Source organism: Pteropus vampyrus, unplaced genomic scaffold, assembly GCF_000151845.1.
Source record: "Pteropus vampyrus isolate Shadow unplaced genomic scaffold, Pvam_2.0 Scaffold528, whole genome shotgun sequence".
Classification (NCBI taxonomy): Eukaryota; Metazoa; Chordata; class Mammalia; order Chiroptera; family Pteropodidae; genus Pteropus; species Pteropus vampyrus.
The window spans coordinates 2,126,513-2,149,936 of record NW_011889309.1 but is presented as its reverse complement, the minus strand read 5'-3'; the positions used below and the strand labels follow the sequence as shown (position 1 = coordinate 2,149,936).

The 23,424-nt window shown below is 42.4% G+C and overlaps 1 protein-coding gene and 1 pseudogene across 1 annotated transcript in view; one reads left to right on the top strand and one right to left on the bottom strand.

Annotated features, from left to right (window-relative positions):
- Positions 1-23,424, top strand: part of GRIK4 (glutamate ionotropic receptor kainate type subunit 4) — a 451,038-nt gene that overhangs the window by 172,772 nt on the left and 254,842 nt on the right. The gene's annotated exons all lie outside the window — the stretch shown is intronic.
- On the bottom strand, positions 21,208-21,326 carry LOC111733127 (annotated as a pseudogene).

Below are 23,424 nucleotides of genomic sequence, written 5' to 3'. Positions count from 1 at the left end.
GAAAGAAAGGAAAAGGAAGGAAGGAGAGAGAAAGAAAGAAATTATATGCACAAAGAGTAGTTTAGGGACAGTCCCTTCCTTCATAGAACCCTTTCTGAATACACAGTCTGAATTAGGTTCTGAAAATCCAGAGAGAAAGAGGAACAAAGTCCCACCCTCAAGGATCTCACAGCCTAATGGTAGAGGCTGATAAATACCCAGATAGTTAACAACAGGAGTACTAGGTGCAGGATGAAAAAATGCCCCTGCTGAATTGGGAGCACAGAGCAAGGACAGGACTTGGGTGGGCCAGGAAATGCTTTGAGATCACTCTGAAGTGAACCAGTTGGATGGGGTGAAAGACATTCCAAGCAGAAGGAACAAGTTGAGGAAATGTGCTGCTACAATAATTCTACAGAAATGGGAGTTCTTATTGCTTCTGCCATTGCCCTGGTCAGGTCTTTATGACCTCTCTCACCTGGCAAGAGCCTTCTGCCTGCCTCTCATCTATCATTACTTGAGTCTATCCTACATCGAGTTGAACCCATGTTTTCTTCCTAACTGACCTAGCCATTGTTCACATCTCAGGAACTTCTTAGGTTTCTCTTGTTTATAAAGTAAAGTATAAAATTCTTGGTTTGCAATAAGATCTTTCCTGATCTGACTATAAGCTACTCCACTTTCACCATCTTCTTCTACACCCTCCCCAACCCTTCCCTGGACCTCAACCCCTATGGCTTTGTTCATAGCATTTCTCATACCTGAAATGCTCTTCCATCCATCTTTGCCTGATGAAATTCTGCTCCGAGTCAAGACCCAGATCACATGTCACCTTCTTTCTGAAAACTTCCCTGATCCTCCCTGTAAGCACTATTTATTTTTCCTCTATGTTAACTAATAATTTACCCTTCTGTTAAAAAAAATCACTTTATGCCTACCTTAGAGTTTTTTATGTCCCTGTCAATTGGTAGCAGCCTCCACCCCCACCAGGACAAACTCCTTGAAGGCAGGGAGAACGCCTTATTCATTTTGTCTCCATCTCACCTCTCAGCGCATTCCTTATGCTTGATAAACATTTATTGATTGAATGAATACATGAGTGTCGAATGGGCTTTCCATGTTTTTTGCTCCAGGTGCCTATTATTGTAATTAAAGTGTTTTTTTAGTCAATTTCAGGCAAAATGCAAGATAAATTTTATGCGATGTTTGAGAAGGACTATAAAAGTGATTTATGGTTAGTAGTAGGACATCTGTGCAAACAGGTTGGGGAAATGATCACAGTCGGTTGCTGCCTTCTCCTTCCATTACTACAGACCTCGAATGCGGAAGCACAGCTGCCTTCATAGACATGGCCAAGGCCTGCAGGCCCTCAGGCAGAATTCTGCCCCCACCAGCACCTCCCCTGTCCACCACCCCAGCATGTGAGTGGCTTTAGTGTGTGCTGTTAAAGTACTGGATAAAAATGTTCACTGCTGAGAGTGTGTTAAGATATTTAAGGGTAGTGTTCACATATAATGCTCCACAGTTCCATGTTTGGGAGTGGCCTTTTATGACTCTTAAACACATTTGTTCTACCAGTAGATACAGCTCTTTCTTGTCTGGACACATTCTCTCACTACAAGCCTTGACAAAGCCCACATAGGGCTCAGACTTGTGACTTTGGCCTCCTGGTCTCATGCTCAAGGTAGCCAAGCCAACAGCCACACCAGAAGTTGTCTGCACCTATCTCTTCTTATTTCAAGAGTGAATTTGGGCAGTCAAGCAGCTGGGCAGCCAGAGCTAGCATCTGCCCGTTATGAATTGGATGCCTGAAAACAGCAGCTCAGCATGGGGAGTCAGAACACCTCCTGAGTGGCCAGGATGGGTTCCGAAGGGGCCATTTCTCCCAATGGAGACAATAGCCCTGGGACCTGTGGCTTTTGCTTTCTGATGACTTTGCACCAGCACCAGGTGTTTTTTTTCCTCCACCATAGCCAATGTTCCCAAGGCCCAGATTTAACTTTCTCTTATTTTAGCTTCATATCATAGGTGCTCAGTACCTGTTGGCTACCCCCTTCTTCTTTTAATGATGTCTCAAGCTGCCTGAAATAATTCTTTTATGTAGCTCTGTCTCATATATTTATGGGAAGTTATCATGTCCTCACAGGCCTTGATACTCTGGGTTCCACATATTATGTTCCTTTAACCTCCCTTTATAGGTCAAGACTTGTAATTCCTTAGTCATTTTTATTATCTTCCTTTGTAGTCAGTCTCCTTCTCTGGCTTCCTCTCAGAGCAAGAGTTCCAAACTTCAGAACATGTTCTAAGAATGACCTGAATAGGGAGCAGTCAGGAACCTCTGTTTCATGGACTCTTTGCTCTTTTCCCTAAAGAAGCTCTCTTGTGTTCTTTGTGTTACCTTTGCCTCACTGTTCCCAAATTATCTACCCTAAACTTCACTTTCCCATGGAATGAGCTTATTCTCACTACTGCCCAATTTCCAGACTTGGCTTGGGGACTAGGAGTTCTCAACAGCATAGGAGCTAAGGTTGGGAGGATTTAAGGTAGAAGGAGGGGGTAACCAACAGGTACTGAGCACCTATGATATGAAAGGCTTTGCTCAAGACACTCACATATACACATATACATATAAGATATATTATATTGCCCCATTTTTTCAGTTAAGAAAACTGAGGCTCAAAATTGTGAAAAAACATTCCCAAGAGTGTATGGCTAATAAATGGCACATCTAGGATTTGAACACAGGCTGTGACATGACTCCAAAGTCTTTCTTTCCACTCTATGCAGCCTCCTTTAAAGAAAGTAGGAGAGGATTTTGCAAAGGGAGCAGTATAACTTAGAGCAGCATTAAGGTAAAGACTCTGTTTCTTTTGTCTTCATTGAACCTAGATCCTGGGGACCAGTGGCTTTCTTCTTGTGTGGCCTGATAGAGAAACAAACAAAGAAACAAAACAAACAAACTAAAACCAACTCACTTGCCTTAATTCAAACATCTGTCTTTTTATCCTGAACTCAGGTTATTTCCTGCCTCTTATACAGTGGGAGCCATGTGCCTCCAGACCTCCTGTCACTGGCCTGAAGGGACATATTGGCATTACTGTTATACTGGTGGCATTACTGTTATATTATTCCCACTGCTAGGTAGAGAACATTCTGTAGCCTAGAGCTTGAGAATGTTCCCCACTGCTCCCAAATAGGGCTGCTTTAAGGGTATCCTCTTATGACGTGTGTGTTGGACTGGGCAGAGCATGTCTCCTCTGTGGGTGACCTACTATCCCATGCCTCTCTGAGCCCAGCCAGGCAGCAGAGAGAAAATGTGATGGTTCAACATGGTAGCCTAGCCAAGTTTCAGTAGTACCTGTTGTGCTGACTGACTCTGTCATTTGCCAGGGGACAGGGAGGAGTCTACCACTAATGCAGGACAGGGCAAATTTCCCCAAGCGGGGTAGCGATGTGGGAGAGGGGGCAGAGACCAAGCCCTGTACTGAGAGAAGAAGAGGGTCCTTTTTCTGAGAGTGTAGAAAGAATTCAACACACATCAAAGTTAAGAGTCAAAGGGAAAGTTTATTAGAAAAGGTGTAACACTCCACAGTGTGAGAGGGACAGTGAAGGGACCCTGAGTGTTAGGGAAATTCCGTTTATATATCATTCTTTAGTTCCTGTGAGTTATAATTTAAGACTTGGTTAACCCATTTCCTTTTTTATGGACATACAGTGAGGAAGGAGAAGAATAAAAAGGTAAGAATATGTAGAGAAAAAGGCCTGCTGGCTGTTCCCAGCCTTTAATCCATAGGTTCCCCTATGGTTTTAGTCATAGGGAATGACTCTATTGGTTCCAGATTCCCCTTCACAGGTGTGGGGAATGGGTTGTTAGCAATCCCAGTAGATCTCTTCCTTGGTTCTGCAGGTGTCCTCCTGGCCTGGCTGCAAGCTGATGAGCATATTTCAGTCTCTGAATGTAGCTTGATTAACATTTTAATTCTCTTGCTTCCTCCCTAGTTATCACTGTACTGTTGACACCCCTGCCCCACCCTGTCATGATAGTAAACACACAAGAGCAATACACCCATCAGAAAATATCAGCAGAAAATCTTGGCTCTCTCATAGTGGAGGTGTAACCAGTGGCCTCGTGGGAGGCCAGAGAGTAGCTGGCTTAATTCCTCCCTCCAGAGCACACTCAGCTCTAGGAAAGACTTCTGAGGGAGGCTTTGCTTGTCAGAATTAACCCCTTGGATACACATTTACTAATTTCAAAACCCTCCTATGGTTGTTGTGCTGGTCTTTGTGCTGGGCACTGGAGAGACAGAGATGAGTAAGACACAAGACTTGTTTTCAAGGAATGAGCAATGTAATGGAGAAGATGACATATAGATAATGATAACTCAGGAGGCAACTACAGGGATAGAGATTTGCACTGGTTATGGAACCAGAAGCAAGGTACCAACCAGCCTAGAACGGGCGTGGGAGAGGCAGGAATGATTTTTAAGGTAGATGTTGGGTTTAAAAGAGGAGTGAAAGTGGGTAAAGGGGATCATATATATGGTAGCTGAAGGAAACTGGACTTTGAGTGGTAAACATACAACAGAATATACAGATGTCAAATGATAATGTACAGCTGAAAATTATATAATTGTATTAACCAATGTTACCCCAATAAACTTAAATAAAAATTTAAAAAATAAAAATAAAAAAAAAAGAAGTGAAAGTGGGCCAGATGAAGGAGAAGGATGCACCAAAGGGGAATTATAAGAGGGGCAGATAGAGAGTGGAGAGGGTAAAACTGGAGAAGAATCTGGGGCCAATCATGGAGACCCTGAGTGCCAGAATAGGGAGCTTGAACATTGTTTGAGACTAACAGGGAACTATTAAAGAGGAGTTTTAAGTAAGGAGAGTGCCTTAGCAATTTGTATTTTAGTAAGTTATCTTGGTAATAAGATAGAGGGCATATTGAGGTGAATCAAACTTTGGAAAGAGAGACCAATTAAGAGACTGCTGTAGTAGTTTGTCCATCAATCTATCTATCAATCTATTTGTTTATCCTTTCAATAAATATTTACCGAGTACCTAGTATGTGTCCAGTACTTGGAGAGTGCTGGGTTTACAGAGATGAATAAGACAGAGTCCCTGCACTCCAAAACTGACATGGGAGAGGTAAGAAGACTTGGACCTCTCTTAGAGAGCAGATAGAGGAAGAAAGATGAGTAAAATATCGTTTTGGATGTAAATTTAGTAGGATTTGGTCATTGATGGAATGGGGCAGGTGGCGAATATGAAGGAAAAAGTAAGGGTGTCTTGCATTTTCCACTTTGGATGACCGTGGTGGCTGAGTCAGGAAGAGGTCTTCCATTAGCACCCTTAGCACCCCAATTAAGCATATAACTGCCTAAACAAAGCAGAGTGCTTGCCATGCAGACTCAGATGTAAGACAAGTTCATTAGCACTATTCCCCCTTCCAGCCTGACTTTCATTCTCTCCTGTTAAAACCCTGGAGCTACCACTGGGTGACTGGGCAGCTGGATGGGCTGCCCCGAGGTAGACATTCAGCAGGAGCAGATGTGGGAGATTGCAGATGCCCACAGACATCCACTACATAGCTGGATATGCAGGTGTAAAGCAGAAGGGTGGGGTCTAACTGGAAGTACAGCTTTGGTGTTGTCAGCAAAGCAAATCAGGACAGCGGATAAAATGACTGAGGACGGGGCGGCGGGGCGGAGTGGTGTAGGCGAAAGAACAGTGGCCTAAATATTAAGATACCTTGGCTCAAGTCTTAGATTTGTTATTCATCTGCAGTGTGACCTAAGAGAAACTCTTACCCCTCAAAGAGTCTCAGAGGCCCTTATCTACAAAATCAGACTAGATCATTTTTCTCCAAACTTACTTTTAGTGGTTAAATCTTTTTAAATAAAATCACTCAAAAAATCCTAACAGGTAGAAACTGAGCTGCTCTAGTCGAAGCAGGGTATCAAGGAGTTGGAGGTTGGGCTCCCTTCTCTTCTCATACCCCAACACCCAGCCATGACCCATGAGGGTGTTCTGAGGAGCACAGTTTGAGAACCAGAATTTATTGGACTTCTGAGGTTCATTTCTTTCAGCAACAGCTTCCTGGAGCCTGATTCATAGCTCGTGTGGGTGCAGGAGGTAGAGGTGTGCCTTAGGCCTCCTAGAGGTTGCAGAAAAGCTATTGGGAGACCTGGGAGAAAAAGGCAGTCTGGAGCCCATTCCCACCCACACTAACCCAGGATAATTTTTATCTTTCAGTTTTCAGTAGCCTAATTAGATCCAAGCCCTTTAATTTATTTCCCTTAAAAAAAAAAAAAAAAAAAAGATGGAGAAAGAAAAGCAGCACAGGCCATAAAGCATTGCAGCCTCTTGTGCTGTTTCCCTATTCCCACCTGCAGCTCCAGTTCTTCCTACTTTATCATCCTCAGGCTTGATCATAGTAATTTTATTATATCCTTTTCCTCTCTAGAGCATTAAAGAGAGTAAAAAAAAAAGTCCTGAGCCTCAGCTTGAGTCAGTTTATCTTCTTACCCCTTTCAAAGGCTTGTGCTGTTTACACCTCAAGGTCCCAAAGAGGAGACCCAGAGACCCCTAGCTAAGAGTGCTCTCTGCCTAGCCTTCCTCCTCCTCCAGGACCAGGAGTGGGGTGGGAGGAATGTTCACTCATGCAGGCTGGGCTGCACCTAAAGACAAAGGTGGGTGCTGAGCAGAGTTTCTAGTTATGAGTTTGCCAGTTGTGTTATAACCCCAAATGGGCTATAAACAGGCCAGGGGCCTTCACCTCATTGTGAATCTGGGCTTCTGTGTGGAGCCATTCTGCCTGCTCTCAACACATCAGGGTGTCAGTCTTCTCTGCCACCATGGCCCTGGCCTTCCCTCTGGCAATGCAGCTGCCATGTTCTACCATGAAGGGCCTTCTGTGGCTTGCCAAGAAATTGTTTCTAAAACATATTTCACCCAGGCCCCTGTAAGAAAGACTCATTCTGTTCTAATTGCAAAGTGAGAGAGGCTTTTTTTCTTTTTTTTTTCTTTTTTTGACCATATGAAGATGTCAGCTATTCAGCACCAAATGCGCTTGAGGCTATAGAAATTTTATTTTATTCAGAAAAGAGAGGTTATTTAGCCTGTGGGATCTGGCCTGCCCACTGCTTCCCAGACCTGCCAGGCCTGGGTGGTGGCTGTGGGCGGGAGATGGAAACAGGCAGAGATGTCCCTGCCTTATTAACACACAGCTGAAGGCCCTGTCTTGAGCGGAAACAACAGGTCAATACCCCTTGTGACCCAGGTGGAATGCAGTGTCATTAGCAGGGCAGTCTGGCTGGATATTCAGCCTTACAAAGGCCTGGTAGGTTGGCAGATGCAGCTGCCACACAGACTCACTATCCATGGATCCTTCTGTGTGGGAGTCCCCAAAAGAATCATTTTGAGGTCACAACATAGAATGGGCCTGAGGGACCACTCACACAGAGCCCTGCTGCCTGGACTAGCAGGAGCAAAGCACAAGGCTCTCAGATACCTCTACTCAGGGGTCTGGAGGCTTTCTCTCTGAGAACTCCCGTTGGTGCTCTTCCTGGAGCCTTTGTTCCAAAAGCAGACCTTCAGCTCTCCCTTATCAGCAGAGGAATCCAGGCTGCCTGCTTCTGCAAGATTGGGCAGTGGCCCTGGGAGTGCCTCTGTGACTTGTCCTATAAATGACAATAGAACTAACAAGATGTAATTGGCTATTAAGGAGAAAGCAGCCCTGTAGATGCTGTAGGCTAATTAACCCTGGGAGTGCAGAGTGAGAGGATGAATCTCTGTGGGGACTGTGTGAGAGTACATCTGTGCTGAAGTGTGTCTGCCCCAGTAGCAACCAAGGAAAGAGACGTGCCCTGCACAGCAGACCTCACACCACCCACGTGAAATCCTAGAGTCCTGCACAGTGGGCAGGAAGGGTGGAGGCCCACCCCAGCAGAGATCCCAGAGCATTAGACCAAAAAGGAGCCTGAGTCAGCTCTTATGCACTCATTTTATAGATGAGGAAACTGAGGCCCAGGGAAGAACTGGTTGGCGGAGCCAAGATTGAATGTGGAGTTTGGGAAGGCCAGTCTTTCCTGCCTTGTATCTGGTATAGTGTGTGAAGCTCCCCCTCTATCTTGAGGTGTTTAGAGTCTAATGAAGATGATCTCTATGATAATTATACCCCAGTGTGCAGAGTACTAGAATATTAAAGTTACAGTCTGAACTGGGATTCAGGGAAGGCTTCCCAGGGTAGGTGAAATCTGAGCTGTGTTAGAGCAAGATGATTCTCAATAGAAATGTCAGGGAGAGCATGTGCCAGAGAAATCTAGGAAGCTAAAATTTGGCAAAGCCCAAGGTGAGAGAGTTGAGGTCGGAGGAGAATTGGAGCCCTGTGTTGAGTGTGAAGCTGAAGCATTACCTCAGAAGCAGTGGGGAGTCAGTGTCAGTAGCACTTCCTCGTATTTCTATCTTGGAATAGAATTGGAGGCTGCCAGATGGGCTTAGGGTGGGGGCACAATAGGGTCAGAGAGAGCCTGGAGAAAGCTAGTGCCACATTCCACATAAGAGATGATGAAGGCTCTGTCAAGGCAGCGGCAGCAAAGTTGGACAGTGGGGAGGAAGGAGCTGTGGGCAACTTCCAGACCTTGGCACCTTTAACCATGACAGAGAGCCCCTGGAGGGCCAGGGTTCTGCTCTTTGCACTCTTCTTTCCAATTTTTCTCAGCTCATTGACTGTCAGAGCTGAGAAGAAGCCTTTAGAGATCTTCTGGTCCAGTTCCCTTATTGACAGAAGAGAAAACTAAGACCCAGATAGGGAGGAGATGTGACACAAGCTGGAACCCTAGTGTCCAGCCCTCATCCAGTGTCCTCACCACTGCATCTGTACGGTGCTTGTATGTTTTTCCTTATGAAAAAATCTGCCTATGCCTTCTCTACCCCTCTTTAGTGCCCTTCTTTTCCCATCTTTTTTCCTTTGGTTCCCTGACTGTATCCCTCCAGTCCCACCCAGGGCTGGCCCTGCCTTGTGATTCAACCTGAATTAAGTGGTTAGTTCTCTTCTTAAAGAAGCCCTTGATTGGTGGTTCTGGTTGAGAGGAACAACAATGAACACCCCAAAGCATCAGCTAACTCCAAATCCTAAGTGCCTGATGGCACACTGCATGTAAACTGATCTCACTGTCTGACCTTTGAGAGAGTGTGTGTCCCTTTAGCACACGCCAACTGTCAGAGGGTAGGGTAGCCCTGAGGTTCCAAGTGAACAAGGAAAGAACCACAGAGCACACATGGACACGTACTAGCGTGTTGGCTACTGCACATTCCCAGTAATTTATATTGAGGTGGTGTGTGGGTTGGAGCTGTCAGGTCTGGGCCAATCCCTTTGGAAAGGGTTGACAGTGGTGAATTAGAGCATAGAGTGGTGTAGACAGAGAGTCTCGGCTCCTGCCCCTGCTCTGCCACTTTCCTGTGTCAGTCTATACACCTCCCCCATGCTCCTCCTGCTCTAAGCAGCCCTCTGCTTCCAGCATCCCAGGGGTAGGGTTTGTCCAGAGCTAAGGTGACATCGCTCACCTGTTCTGGCCTTGTATGGCGTGTGTGGCATTTTTCAACTCAATCCAATCCATTTTATATTCAAAGTATTTTTAAAAAGCCTGCTTTTCTATCCTAAAATTAAATTCAAAGATACTGTAACCTTTCTGCACACATGATTTAAAAACGTATATTGCCCTAAATATAACATAAAGGATAAATTAAAATAAAATAACATAATAAAATGTATTTCAATACATAAGTGCTTGGGCATTGCTATTTGTAGAGGGCGAAAATGTCCTCCAGATTTCCTGAAAGCCTCACAGGGCTCCTATTAAGAACCACTGGTTTTGGAGTTAGAGAAACTTGGATTCAAATTCTGTCTACCGCCACTGATAGCTGTGTGACTTTGGCAAATGAATTAGTCTCTTCGAGCCCAGGGCTTCTGCTTCCCATCTGTAAATGGCACAGGACTGTGGCTGCCTTCCGGGTGGATGTGAATCATTAATGAGGTACTGTTTATGAAAGCTCTCTTCTCAGGGCTGACTTTTCCCCTCCTTCTTCTTTTGCTCTGGATACCCCTCTCCTAGTAATATTCGTAATAGCCTTCTGCCTCGCCTTTGTTCTGTACTTCATATTTGAAAACAATTTTGACTCTATCACAGCATGATGGCCTGCTGCTCCCACTTCTGATCTCTGGAGATCCCTGTGCTGCCAGCTCAGAAGCTCAGTCCCTGCTTATTACCTGCCCTCTAACCCCCATCCTCTCAGACCTCTGGGAGCCGCTGACAGTACTCAGGGTTGTTTGGTTTCACTGCCATGGATCAGGGAAATGCAGATCTCAGGAGCCCCACTCTCAGTCCATACATTTTTCTATATTGTCAGTGCATTATAGTAATCAGGAGAAGTGGGCTGTTGACATTCATCTGTCCCCAGTGAGGCCTAGCCTCAGGTAAGAGTCCTTAATAAATGCCCTGTCACCTTCCCTACCATACATTTGGTTCTGGAAAGACTTCCCACCTATTTGGTTCTGGAAAGACTTCCCACCTGCATCTGTTTACCTCATTGTCAGCCCTGAGCACATACTGTATCTCACACATTATACTTCCCATTGCCACTAGATGCTAATAGAACCAGCTGCTTAGTCCATACAGCAGCCTATGACCCTTGGACTGTACACAAGTGGCGAAGCACTGCCCAGCTGCCCTGATCCTTTCTTCATGGCTCAGCCTCTTCCCAGCCTCCCTCTTGCAAAGCCTGAGTCAAACTGTCTGCTCTACGGAAAGATCAGACTGCCTCCTCCAAGGATCTCGCCCTTGAGCATCAGGGACTGGTGGCCACTGGTCACCACTGCAGCCTCCACAGCTCCATGAAGGGCAAGGTCTACACCAGGGCTTCCAGTCTTTGGTTCATTCATTTATTGGAAAGATATTTTAGTTCCTGTGTGGATAGGCATTATGCTGGGCACTGAACATAAAGTGAATGAATTTTTGACTCACGAGGAATATAAACAATAATCGTTGTGTGTGTGTATGTGTGTGTGTGTGTGTATCTATATAGTATGTTAGGGGTAAGTATTAAGGAAAAAAATTAAGCAGGGAAAGGGATAGGAAAGGTCAAAGGGAAAGGGTATTAAAATATTAGACAGGGTGGCTGGGGAAAGCCTCACTGAGAAAGTGATATTTGAGTAAAGATTTAAAGAAAATAAGAGAAGAAGCAGTGCAGAAGTGGCGGGAAGAACACTTCAGAGAGGGAGGGAACGGCAAGTGCAAAAGTGCAGATACCCAGAGGCAGTAGTGGACCTGGCAATGTCGAGGGCACAACGGGGCCCTGATGTGCCTGGTTCACTATGGGCAAGGGTGGAAATGTAGGAGATAAGTTCAGAGAAGTGGGTGCAAGGGTCTACCCACGTGGATTCCTCAGAGTAAAATGGGAAACAGAGGTTTGAGAAAGGTGAGGTCATGATCCGACTTAGGTTTTAAATAGATCACTCTTATTGCTGTATTGAGAATAGATGGAAGGTAGCAAGGGAAGAAGCAGAGAAACCAATTAAGGAGGCTCTTTTAGTATTTCAGGCGAGGGAAGATGGAGACTGGCACCAGGTGTGGAAGCACAGGTAGCAAGAGGTGGTGAAATTCTGGGTAGATTTTGAAGGTAAAGCCATGAGAATTTCCTGATGGTTTATATATGAGATTTCAGAGTCAAGCATGACTCCAAGGTTTTGGCTTGGCACTAGAAGGGTGGAGCCATCATTTGCTGTGGTAGGCAAGGAGACTGGGCTGGTTTTGAGAGTAGTAGCTATCCAAGTTTGGTTTTGGTATGTTTAGTCTGAGACAACTCTTAGAGGACTGTCCAGTGGCAGTTGGAATGTGGGTCTGCAGTTCAAGTGACTGGATTCTGCTGGAGATAGAGATTTGGAAGTCATCAGTACATAGATAATACATAAGATCATGAGACTAGGTTTGTGTAGATGGAGAAGCAGACCAAGGACAAAGTTCTGAGGCACTTCAAAATTAAGAGATCAAAGAGATGAGAAGGAGCCAGAAAAGGAGAATGAGGAGAAGCAGCCCAAGTGGGTAAGCACGGGCTTCTGGAAGACAAAGAGAGTTATTTGCTTTGACAAAGGCTCCTCTGAGATCTGTTGAGACGAAGACTGAGAGATGGGCTCACTCCTGTGGGAATTTTTGTTTTACTTTGCATTTTTTTTCCTCCTGGTCATGGTCTGGGGAAGAGCAACTGAGCCAGTGGTGAGAACATTTCTGTCTGAGTGGAGCTGGAGTCCCAAGCCGTGCAAAAGCAGGAGGGAAGATTTATTGTATCAAAAGAGAAAGGGAAAAATACTAGCACACTTTCAAGTTCATTAACTCACTCTATTTCCACAAAAAGTCCTATTAGAGAAGTATGTATAGTGTTACTACCATTTTAAGATGAAGAAAATGAAGCACAAAGAGGAAGCATAGCTAACTTTAGGTCATGGCCTTTTAAATTAGTGTTGGCCAATAGAACTTTCTACAGCAATGTAAACGTCCTATATCTGCTTTGTCTGATATTGGATCCATAGGCTACAATACATGTGGCTATTGAGCACTTGAAATGTAGCTAGTACAACTGAGCTGACTTTTTAATTGTATTTAACTTAAGTTAATTTAAATTTAAAAAGCTACCAACGGCTACTAGCCACCTTAGTAGACAGTGCAGTTTAAAATAGCAAACCTGGATTTAAACCCAGGTTTTCTGACCCAAGGCCTAGGATCTTCCCATTCTACTCTCTGCTTCCCAAGAAGGTGGTAGAATGTTCCAAAGAGGACTAGGCCGGCATTTTGGGAAGCAGAGTTGGAGAAGGAAACAATGTATATGATCTATGGGCTCATCTAACATTTTCAGATTTATTAGACAGTTTATGGGTTCTCTAAGGCAGCAGTCCCCAACCTTTTTGGAACCAGGGACCAGTGCTCCTATGAGAATCTAATGCCTGATGATCTGAAGTGGAGCTGAGGCGGAGATGCTAGCACAGGAGAGTGGTTGCAAATACAGATGAAGCTTCACTCATTCCCCCATCACTCCTGCTGTGTGGTACTGTTCCTAACAAGCCACGGACTGGTACCACCTATGGCCCAGAGGTTGGGGACCCCTGCACTAAGGTGTCCTGAAGCCTTTTTCTCCTGTTCCTTAGCCTAGCCCAGGTTCTATGGGCTGGGTATATCTAAGGGGATGGTGTAACCAATACATGTGACCATTTATAATTCCTACCATCTGTCTATTCCCTCTCCTCTGTAAATATTTCCTTGTCCATCCCATCCCTAAGATTGCTTTGAAATACTACTTAAACCTCTTTTTGTACACTTGGAATGTACTTGGTGTTATTGTCATTATCTCATTTGTGTCTGTGTCCTGCCTCCTGAATTGCTTATAAGCAAATTCCCATAAGTGTGTGAATTATGCCAAGTCCTATTTCCTGTTCATTGTGGGTACATAATGGTGTGGTGTAAAAAACATTAGTCCCAATCTTCCTTATATCACTAGAGCCTAGAATGATGTTTAGAAAATTGTGGGAGCTCCATAAATGTCTATTTAATAATTTGATGGCTAAACTTAGATTTATTATAATCTTAGTTCAGATTTCTTGGTGTCTACTCACTGGCTTTGTGGCTAAAGGCAAAATACTAAGCTCTTTGAAAATCACTTTTCTTATCTATCAAATGTCATGCCAATCTTTCTTGTGTTCTCATAAGGATCAGATGGGGTAATAACTATAGAAGTTTTTGCACAATGCCTGGCACCTATCAGGGGCTCCTTAAATGATACCATTTCTTTATTTCTCTGATAATGTGTATAGTTTATTTTTCACTAGACTATGATCTTCTGCAATTTAGGGACTGTATTTTACTTACCATTGTCCTTTATAGCACATACACAATGCCCAAAACATATTTGGTTCTCTGGAAGAGCTATAGGATTTATTGTTTTCAGGATACTCTGGCCCCAACTCAGGAGATGCAGCTGAATGAAACATAACCCAAGGCCAACAGGGAGCATTTGGATGAGCCCAAGCTTAGAGGACTTATAGCCTCTATCTCAGCATCGAAGACTGATTGTAATTTACAGATGATCTCACTGCTTCTCTTCCCCAAGGGGTCATTGAATTCCTTTAGATCGTAGGCCTGTCATGGATAGTTCCCATACCAGAATGTAAGTTCCATGAGGACGGACATCTTTGTCTGATTTGTTCACTGTTGTGTCTAGAGAAAGGCCTGGTACTTGGAAGGTGCTCAGTAAATGTTTGTTAAATGAAGGAATGTCCACAAGTGGGCATAAAAAATAATATCTTATACAAGAATCTGTAAACTTTTTTGTAGAGGGCCAAATAATATATATTTTAAGACTCATGGTCTCTACTCTCTGTTGTGATTACTCAGTTGTGCATGATAGCACAAAAGCAGCCACAGACAATGTATAAACTAACAAGCAAGGCTATGTTCCAGTAAAACTTAATGTAAATAAATGGGTAGCATGTGGTTTTCCAGCAGTTCCAGCACCATTTGTTGAAGAGACGATTCTTTCCCCATTGAATAGTCTTTATACCTTGGTCAAAAATCAATTGGCCGTAGGTATTTGGGTTTATTCTGGTCTCTCAATTCTGTTCCATTGGTCTATATATCTATCTTTATGACAGTACCACACAGTTTTGATTACTAAAACTTTGCAGTTAGTTTTGAAATCAGAAAGTATATGTCTTCCAACTTTGTTTTTCTTTTTCAATATTGTTTTGGCTCTTCAGAGTCTCTTGCAATTGTACATACATTTGAGGATCAGCTTCTCCATTTCTGTAAAAATCACCATTGGAATCTTGATAGGATTGCATTGAATCTATAAATCACTTTGGGGAGCATTCCCATCTTTACAATATTGCCTTCCAATACATGAACATGGGATGTCTTTCCACTTAATTAGATCTTTTTTTTCTTTCGGCAGTGTTTTGTAGTTCTCAGTGTATAAGTCTTTCATTTCCTTAGTTTAATTTATTCCTAGGTACTTTATGCTTTTTAATGCTATTGTAAATGGAAATGTTTTCTTAAATTTCTTTTCAGATTATTCATTTCCGGTATCTAGAAACATAACTAATTTTTGTATGTTGACCTTGTATCCTGTAACTTTACTGAATTTGTTTATTAGCTCTAGAAGATTTGGGGGAATTCTTGGGAGATTTTCTATACATAGAAAAATGTTCTCTGCCAAAGAATGAAGTTGGGCCCCTACCTTATTTCATGTGCAAAAATTAATTTAAAATTGATAAAAGTCTAAATATAATAATTAAATATCTAAAACTATTAGAAGAAAACATGGGGTAAATCTTCATGACCTTGGATGTGGCAGTGAATTCTTAGATATGATGTAAAAAGCATAAACAACACAGGAAAAAGTAGATAAATTAGACTTCATCAGAATTAAAAATTTTTGTGAATAAAAGGATATTATCAAGTAAATGAAAAGACAGCCTTCAGAATTGGAGAATATATTTGCAAATTATATATTTGATAAAGGTTTATAAATATATAAAGAACTCATAACTCAAAAGCAAAAAAGCAAGCAACCTAATTAAAAATAGGCAGTGGGCTGAAATAGTCATTTCTTCAATGTTCAAATGTCCAACAAATTCATGAAAAACATATTAAACTTCAATGGTCATTAAGGAAATGCAAAGTAAAATCACTTTACAACCACTATGATGACTACATATGAAAAATAAAAAACACTAAACAGTATAGGCAAGGATGTGAAGAAATAGGAACAGTTGTATATTGCTGGTGGGAATTAAAATGGTTTATAAAAAAACTAAGAATTTATCTACCATATGATCCAGCTATCCCTCTACTGGGTATTTACCCCAAGGCTTGAAAACCCATATCCAAAAAGATATTTGCACATCAATGTTCATAGCAGCGTTATTCACAGTGCCCAGGACATGGAAATGACCAAAGTGCCCTACAATATTACTCAGCCATAAGAAAAGATGAAATACTGCCATTTGAGACAACGTGGATGGACCTTGAGATAATCATGCTAAGTGAAATAAGCCAGACAGAAAAAGTTGAAAACCACATATCACTTATATGTGGGATATAAACCTAAAAGCAACAAACAAACAGGACAAACAAACAGAGACTAATGGACATGGACAATAGACTAGTGGTTACCAGAGAGTGGAGTGAAGGAGAGAGGTAGATGGGGTGAAAGGGGTCAAATATGTGGTGACAGAAAGAAATCTAACTATGGGAAGTGAACACACAATGCGATATATATATATATATATATATATATATATATATATATATATATATATATATATATATGCCTTACTGTTGAATCGTACACCTGAAACTTACTGGATTTCATTAACCAATGTCACTATAATAAAAATAAATTAAAAAAAAAAACTAAGAGAACTTAAATTTAGAAAATTTCAACTTAGCATATACATTAGTAAATGTAATGATATATTATTTTGCCACCAAAATGTCCTAAACTATACTACATTTGACCACCCACATAAGCTGACATTATAATAGAATCAATGATCAAACCCTTTAATTATATGCTTACAGCTATTATTTAAAAACTAAACAATGTACCAAAAAAACTCAAAAAAGTTGTAGCAATTTTGACAACAAATTAATACATTGTTATATAAAAAGCTATTAAGATGATAAATAAATAAATAAATAAATAAATAAATAAATAAATAAATAAATAAATAGATAAATGAAAGAAAATGGTGTGGGAAACAGTCTGGCAGTTTTTCAAAAAGTTAAACATAGAATTACCATATGGACCATCAATTCCACTCATAAGTATATACCCAAGAGAAATGAAAACATATGTCTACACAGAAAACTTGTATACAAATGTTTATAGTAGCATTAAAGATGTAAACAACCCAAATTTTCATCAACAGATGAATCATTATTCAGCCATAAAAAGGAACGAAGTACTGATACATGCTACAACTTAAATGAACCTTGAAAACATTATACTAAGTGAAAGAAGCCAGACACACAATGACAAATGTTTACGATTTCTTTAAATTAAATATCCACAATGAGTAAATCCATAAAAATAGAAAGAAGAGTAGTGGTTGCCTGGGGAATAGGGGGTGATTACTTAAAAAGTATGGAATATTCTTCTGGGGTGAAGAAAAAGTTTTGAAACTATAGAGAGGTGATGGTTGTACATTATTGTGAATACTTGCACTAAATAACACTGAATGGTACACTTTAAAATATGTGTATGAAATTGTATGAACTATATGAATTTTAGTTCAATATCACAGTTAATTAAAAACAAACAGGTGGCAGGTCTTAGCCTGTGGGCCATAGTTTGCCAAACTCTTCTAAAACAATAGTATTCAAACTGCAGGCCAAGACCCATTAGTAGGTTGGGAAATCAATTTAGTGGGTCACAACCAGCAATTTTAGAAAAATGAAAAAGAATGGAATAGAACATATAGGGGGTATCATAAACAGTAAAAGTTTATTGTTTCATGAAACATTTCAGCTTTGTATATATATATATAAGTATGTGGGTCCCAGTTAATGATGTGATAATATACATTTATATTTATTTCTGTTGGCCACGGTATAGGAAAACCCAGTAGTCTTTCCCTCCTGTATGTCTCCTTTACTACTTCTGAAAATCAAATATGTGGAGATTTTTCCCCACATCAAACAATTCTGTGACTCCAGATGGGTTTCCTACACTTTAACTCAATCATGTCACTATCTGTTTGGAGATATTGTCAGATCCCACAGGTTAAGGGCTCATTCCCACAAGACTATCTCCTCAACATGCACTTAACTGCAGATGTCTGTTGAAAGTGGTAGGTCCCCAGGTTATCCACAACTTCTGTCTGATTTGGCTACAAATTTGAAATTTCCAAGACCCCTTCCTCAGGTTTAATAAATTTGCTGGACCCGCTCACAGAACTCAGGAAAATATGTACTTACATTTACCAGTTTACTAAAGGACATGATAAGGGATACAAATGAACAGCCAAAAGAAGAGATACACAGGGTGTGGTCTAGGAGAGCCTTGAGCACAGGACTTCTGTCTCCATGAAGTTGGGGTGGGTCATCCTCCCAGTGTGATTGTTCACAAACCTAGAAACTCCCTGGGATTTTTATGGAGGCTTCATTGCATAGGCATGATCAATTATTAACTGCATTTCCAGCCTGTCCCTTCTCAAGAGAATGGGGGTGGGGCTGAAAATTCCAAGTTTCTGATCCTGGTGTGATCTTTCTAGTGACTGGTCCTCATTTGGAGCTGTCCAGGAGTAGCCTCATTAAAACAAAAGACACTCCTATCACCCAGGAAATTACAAGGGTTTTAGGAACCCTGTTCTATCAAAGACCAAAAAATCAAACAAAAGGTGCTCCTGGTATTCTTATCACTTAGGAAATTCCAAGGGTTTGTGGAGCTCTGTGACAGAAACAGAGATAAAGACCAAATGTGTATGTTTTATTATAAATCACAATATCATGGTTAATAAAACTTTTTACATAGTCGGTGGCCTCTTTCTTGGGTTAAGTCCAGTGCTAAAGTCTAAAGCCAATCCACATTTTCCACTAATTTTTCCTGGAGGCTCAATGTCTTAGGCTACTATCCAACATTCTCCTTTAGCTACAGTAGGGCCTCTAGGACATCCCACCCCTAGCATTGGACCCTAAACACTGGAGAACTGCTTTTAGCATCCGGCCTGGCCTGAGCTTTCCAGAGTTCTGTGGACACGGGGCAGTCATTATGACCAAGTCCATTTGATATCTACTCAGGGGAGACGCAGGAACCTCCTGTTTGCAGAAGTTTGATCCACCCTGAAATCCATGCCTCTTCCAGGCAGGGGCTGATGGCCTTAGAGCTGTCCCTGATCTCTGCCTTTACTCTTTGAATGTGTTTTTACTGCCAACTCCACTCCTCTAGTTGCTCTTTGTAGATTTGTTGGCTTGTTGACATTCAGACCCAGTTTCTGCTGGTCTCCTGGCTGATTCGACTCCACAGTTTTGTTCATAGATCTAATTTCCCAGCTTCCCAACCTCTTCCATCATGACCATGTCAGCTTGCTGGTGGGGCCCTGAGGGAGTGGATGTGGATGTACATGTGGGGGAATGCTCATATGTCTCTATGTGAGCCTCTGCTCATGTCTGCCCTGCTCCCTCCCCTGCCATAGGACAGGAGAACATGGAGGCCATGAATGAGCCTACAAGGGAATGGGCTGGCCAGCTGGACTGCAGGCTGATAGGCTGTGTGTTTGGTATGTGCTCTGAAGTTTTAGAAACACAAGGGACACCTTAGAGGACCAGTGCTGATTTCCCGACCTGCTGGGATATTTATCACACAAGACATACAAGTAATCTGTTCCATACAGTTTCAAAGCAATATGGGAGGTTTAGAGGGGGCTTATGGCCAAGACCCTGCCAAACTGTTACTGCATGCATGACAACTAGTCTCAGCCCCTCTGTGGCTGCCTATGCAGCAGGCCTCCTCATTTCAGGTGTTTGGTCTGCAGGTACATGCCACTCAGTAGCCTTGTCTCCTACAAGCTCCATTCTTACTTATTATGATCACCATGTTAACACACCAGGTGCTAATAGCTACACCACATTGCCATGACCTGACACTGTGTCAGACACTATGAAGGGATAAATGGACACTATGAAAGGGATAAATAGATCCCCTCTAATTATGGCAAAGATCCTGGATTCCACTTATAACCAAGCAGAGCTTTATTTGTCTTCATCACCACTGAACCCTTAGGCTTGAGTTAGCCAGAATAGTTCTTCTCAGGAGGAAACTGCAATATGATGCTCATTTACAGAGATTTGGAGACAAGGCCAAGAAGGTAAGGAGACAAGAATCCTAGGCAGCAGTTATGGAGGTGGCTAAGAACATGAGTCAGTACCACATACTGTGGGAGCTGGACCCTGCAGCTCCTAGTGTATCACTTCATTGGCTGAGACTCACAGCCTTAGCTGCCAGCCTGCCAGGCATAGCCACTCTGCTTAGGGCAAACCATTGAGGGAAAACCTGTGGAGGGACCTGTTGGTGTGGGCTGAATCCACTCTGAACTCTATTTCCTAAAGATTCCACACATTTGTCCCTCTAAATGAATCTAAATGGCTCTATAATATCAGAGACTCCTTTTGGTGGCAGACTGATAAAGGTAAGGAGGAGGTGATCAAGAACCTGGGCAACTATAGTAACTTAACATAATAATTGTCATTTATTTAGCTCATGAATCCTTAATTGGGACAAAGCTCAATGAGGAAGGTTCAGAAGGTTCATCTCTGCTCCCTGTAGCATCCACTGTGGGGCAAGAGGGGCTGGGGCTAAGGGGAGGTGGAAGTGGAGGATCTTCTTCAAGATGACTGTGGAGGCTCAACTAGAACTGAGGGCTGGGGGCCTCTCTTCCTCTCTATGTGGAACTCTCCATGTGAGCTCCTCTGCAGGTTACTTGAATTTCCTCATAATACGTTGTTGGGGTTCTAAGACTGAGGAACCCAAAAGAACTATGCAGAAGCTGTATTGCTTTTTATGACTGACTCAGCAAAAGTCATATAGCATCATTTCCACTATAGTTACAAGCCCACCTAGATTCCAGAGGAGAGGTCATAGACTGTACCTCTCAATGGTGGGGTATGCCAGAGTCATTACATTAGAAGAGTATGTGGGATGGGAGAAATTGTTGTGACCATTTCTGGAAAATACAATCTCCACATAAGCCATGGAGAAGGAACAACTATATTTGGATGTTACTACATACTCAGAACCCTAAGGGACTTGATAAAGTGGTAATGGACAAAAAGGCAAGGTGCTGAGGAAGTGAATCTTACCACTAGCACAAGGAATCTTGTTTCTGCTCCGGGCATGGCGCGTGAGGAGGAGCACAAAGCTTTTAATCTACTTCTTTGATAAATGTGAAAGACCCTTTGTGAGAAAAACACTAATGGGATTTTTTTGTGTTGAGTCTCCCCAAGCTTTCCCTCCTGTAGTTCAGCTCAACAGAAATCCCTGATAAATAATCCTCATCATGGAGAGAACAGAAATACCTTTCCTCTTAACATCCAGGCAGAGGCAGAGATGAGCGCGCTTAGAGTATAGTGAAGCTCACAGACTGGCCAGTGCAGGTTTTGTTTTCTTTTTTTTTTTTTTTGCCTACAGCACCTGTTAGTCCTAGGTGGTCTCCCATCCAAGTACTAACCAGGCCTGACCCTGCTTAGCTTTCAAGATCAGCCGAGATCAGGCATGTTCAGGGTAGCATGGCCGTAGATGTGTTTGTTTGTTTGTTTTTCCTATTGAATCTCTGGGACCTGGAACAGAGCCACATGCAGGGAGTTGCTGGTAGCCTGGTTCTTCTCCTGAACATAAATAGCCTCCAGAAGACAGAGGCTGCTGCTTGTTCCAGAAATGAACCCTCCCCTCTAAAGGTTAATTACCCCCAACTATGTTGGGCCAGAAAGCGGTTTCTAAGATCCACTGTCCTTCTGATGCAGGACAGGGCAAATTACCTTAGTCAGGAGAGACCAAGCCCAATACTGAGAGGAGAAGATGGTCCTTTGGCGGAGAGTGTAGAAAGAATTCAATACACACACCAAAGTTAGAGTCAAAAGGAAAGTTTATTAGAAAAGGGATAACACTCTACAGATAGAGTGTGGTCTTCTCTCAGAGGCAGAGAGCCTAACCTAAGAGAGATGTGGACAGTGAGAGAAAGAGTACCAAGAGAAAGACACTGAGAGGGACTGAGAGAAGAGACTGAGAGTAAAGGCAGTGAGAGACACCCTGAGGAGGGAATTCAGTTTATATATCATTCTTTAGTTCCGATGAATTACAGTTTTAAAGACTTTGTTTATCCACGTCCTTTGATATGGACATACAATGAGGAAGGGGAAGAGTATGCCCTGTGAAAAGGTAAGACTGTAGCATGCAAGACCTGCTGGCATTTCCCAGCCTTTATTCCATAGGTTCCCTATGGTTTTAGCCATAGAAAATGAACAATTTTATTTGTGTAGAACAGCCAATTAAAGACTCTTTTTTCTGTTTCCCCTTCACAGGTATGGGAAATGGGTTGTTAGCAGTCCCAGTAGAAATCTTCCTTTGTTCTACAGGTGTCCTCCTTGCCTGGCTGCACAGCTGATCAGCATATTGCAGTCTCTAAATGCAGCTTGATTTAACACTTCAGTTCTCTTGCCTTCTCCCTACATTACATCTGATATTCTCTTCTCAGGTTGCATAGGCTGAAATCTTTTCTGTGCATCCATTTAGTACATTGTCATCATGAGGCCCAGGGCTGCTGTTCACAAATGATTCTCTTCTGTTTCCCACATCCCACCTTCTTTTGCACTATGGGAGTTTGGTTTGTGTATTCCTAGGACTCTAATAAGCCTGCTGGCTCTTTGCTGATGGCCCAGAGCCTGAGCAAAGTCATGGCAGTAACCTTTACCTGGTTGGCTTGTGGATATTTATAAAACCCAACGGCTTGGGGGCAGACCATGTGGTTGTGAGATATGTAAATAGCCCTCAGAAGGACCTGCCAGCTTGGAAATTCAGAGTTCTTTCTGAGCCACATTTTTCAAAGGAAGGGCTAAGGATCACCTATCTAAAATCTTAGCTGGAAAAGTTATTAAAAGTGCAGATTTCAGACCTACTGAATCTAGAATCTGATTCTGGCATTCGCATTTTAACAAGTACCCCAATGATTTACAGGAATTCCGAAGTTTAAGATCTAATTGTAGTCCTTACCCCAATCCAGAATGCCAAGTGCAGGAGTTCTGTTGACCTTCATTGAGCACCTACTCTGTGCCATGGGTTGTGTTAGGTGCTGGAGATAAAAGAATAAATAGGCCTTCCAGGGAGGGGTAATTGTTTCCGGAAATTTCTGGACTAAGTGTTATCATCTGAAAATGAGAATTCACTTCCCGACTCCTCTCCTTACCTTCTACCAGGGTTTTGACTTCCTGAGGGGTTCTCAGCAAATGCTGACTAGCTTATAGACAACAAAAGGTCAGTTTGATAGGTGTCCTGGGGAATTGATGCCATGTGGTTTTGCAATGTGGAAAATGCGATTTTTAGTAATAACCATACCTTACTTTTATAGGGCACTTTTGACTATCTCGGCAAATAAACAAATCTACAAGTATTTGTTCCATATACAGAATGCTTTGGACAGCTGTTCACCCATTTCCCCAAACCCCTTCTTCTCTGAGGCTCTTTTAGGTTTTCTGATGATACCAAAGAGAGTCTGTTTTTATAACAATAACAACCATCAAAAAACAAAACAAAACAAAAAAACAGAGTGGCGTAAGAGAGTCCAGGACAGAAAGCAAGATGACCAGGATTTAAGCCATCTCTTGACCGCTTATGACTCATGAG